Below are 2672 nucleotides of genomic sequence, written 5' to 3' on the forward strand. Positions count from 1 at the left end.
GGTAAGGCCTCCTGCTGAGAGCCCTTCTGCCCTTTCTACTCTTCCTCCCTCTTTGAGCAGCTTGTCCTTTTCTTTGCTGCCTCTGCTTCACCTCCCTGTCATACTTGAACATGAAGAGGATTGCAAGTAGAGCTCCCTCTGGCCTAGTGGTGTGAGAAGAATCTTTTAAATCAGAAGCAAGGCTTTCTCCAATTGTAGCAACACGCCCTGTCACCTGTCGCTTCTCGGCCTTTTGGCTAAGATCATGCGTAACTGACCTGACAGGGGAGTAACCACCATGACCCCAGGGTGGTTCTCCCTGGATCAGGAAGGTATATGCTTGCTTTTTGGAAATAGGAGGTGGGTGGGGTGGCTTGACCCATCCACCTCCACGGAGGTGTGTGGGGGGCCTGACCCATCCACCTCCATGGCACGAACCTGGTATTGCAGTACTTCCAGGAACGGTGCAGTGGCTCTAGGCCTTTTGGCTAAGAGCATTGGCGCAGAGTGATCCTTGATGTGTGCAAGGTGACCTCTGGCGTTTGTGATTTGACAAAGAATTGGAACGATTGGCTACGAATTAAAAAAAAACACGCCCTGTCACCTCACCAACTTTAAATAACTGTAGAAAGCTCCAAACAGTTGCACAAACTTACACAGAGCCAATAGAAATAAAAAGTAAGTAAAGCTGCAAGTTTTTGCTGATCCCTTTAAATCGCACTTGTGAGGGGTGCTTCCTGCTGCTGAACGTATGTTCAGCTGGTCGTGATTTGGAGAGTGCGCTGAATGCAGTGGCTGTAACAAGAATAGCAGCTTGTGTGTCAAATCAGCATTGCACACCCACTGACACGATCGGCCTCATTAACATTTCTCCATCGAGCGCAGGTCACGTCCTACCCAAAATGGCGACCGCTGGATCGTCTGAAAGTGGCCGGAAGCAAGGCGCTACCATTATTGCACCGAAATAGTCCTTCACAGCTGGCGCTAAGAGACCGAATTTCATGGCCAGAGAGATCTTGGAAATTAGTAGGGCTGGAGGAGGTTACAGAGATAGGGAGGGGCCTTGAAGGTTTTCATCACATGGATGAGAATTTTAAATTGAAGGCATTGGGGATTGAGAGCCAATGTAGGTCAGCCAGGTCAGGGGTGATAGGTGATAGATACAGATTAGGTTACAGGCAGCAGAGTTTTTGATAAGCTTATGGAGAGTGGTGGATGATATACTGGCCAGAGGAACACTGGAAAAGTTGAGTTTGGAGGCAACAAATGCATGGATGATGATTTCAGCAGCGCATGGGTTGATGCAGGAGCAAAGATGGTCAAGGTTAGAGAAGTAGAAGTAGGCGTGTTGGTGAGGATATGGGGTCAGAAGCTTAAATCTGGGACAAATACGATGTTACATAAGAACATAAGAAATAGGAGCAGGAGTAGGCCATACGGCCCCTCGAGCCTGCTCCACCATTTAATACGATCATGGCTGATCTGATCATGTTCTCAGGTCCACTCCCCTGCCCGCTCCCCATAACCCCTTATTCCATTATCATTTAAGAAGCTGTCTATTTCTGTCTTAAATTTATTCAATGTCCCACAGCTCTCTGACGCAGCGAATTCCACATATTCACAACCCCCCGAGAGAAGAAATTTCTCCTCATCTCTGTTTTAAATGGGTGGCCCCTTATTCTAAGATTATGCCCTCTAGTTCTAATCTCCCCTATCAGTGGAAACATCCTCCCTGCATCCACCTTGTCAAGCCCCCTCATAATCTTATACGTTTTGATAAGATCACCTCTCGTTCTTCTGAATTCCAATGAGTAGAGGGCCAACCTACTCAACTTTTCCTCATAAGTCAACCCCCTCATCTCTGGAATCAACCGAGTGAACCTTTTCTGAACTGCCTCCAAAGCAAGTATATCCTTTTGCAAATATGGAAACCAAAACTGTACGCAGTATTCCAGGTGTGGCCTCACCAATACCCTATATAACTATAGCAAGACTTCCCTGCTTTTATACTCCATCCGCTTGCAAAAAAGGCCAAGATTCTATTTGCCTTCCTGATCACTTGCTGTACCTGCATACTATCCTTTAGTGTTTCATGCACAAGTACCCCTGGGTCCCTCTGCAGCACTTTGCAATTTTTCTCCATTTAAATAATAACTTGCTCATTGATTTTTTTCTGCCACAGTGCATGACCTCACACTTTCCAACATTATACTCCATCTGCCAAATTTTTGCCCACTCACGTAGCCTGTTTATGGGCTAGAACATCCACTTTTTGTGCATGCTTAATGCCCACTTAATGGCCATTTTACTGCTGAAATGACGTATAACGCCCATATATCGCCCATTTTGGCACAAAATGAAAACCGATGGGCATTTTTAGGAAGCTTATCGCCGAGCGTTACTTTCCCCATGTGCTTAACGACAGGAGATCGCACACCATCACTTTCACCACATTGCACACATATCGCCCACAATATCGCTCGCCCAAAAAACTGCTCAGAAAAAGTGGAAATATTCTGAATGAACTCTAGTGGTGTGGATGCCATTTTTAAAATCGCAGGTCGCTTCATTCGAATGGCTGCTTCTGCTTCGGGGGAGTTTGCATTGACTCTGGAGTTCTTCTCAGGTGAAGTGACCATCTCAACAGACATATTTTCTGACTCTGGACTATTGGAGGTTTACTCTAGGTATAT

General features: G+C 46.1%; 1 pseudogene; it reads left to right on the top strand.

The window, feature by feature from the left end:
* Positions 1–216: 216 nt before the first annotated feature.
* Positions 217–454, top strand: LOC139279418 (U2 spliceosomal RNA; annotated as a pseudogene).
* The last annotated feature ends 2218 nt before the right edge of the window (positions 455–2672 follow it).

The sequence above is a fragment of the Pristiophorus japonicus genome, chromosome 1 (genome assembly GCF_044704955.1).
Source record: "Pristiophorus japonicus isolate sPriJap1 chromosome 1, sPriJap1.hap1, whole genome shotgun sequence".
Taxonomy (NCBI): Eukaryota; Metazoa; Chordata; class Chondrichthyes; family Pristiophoridae; genus Pristiophorus; species Pristiophorus japonicus.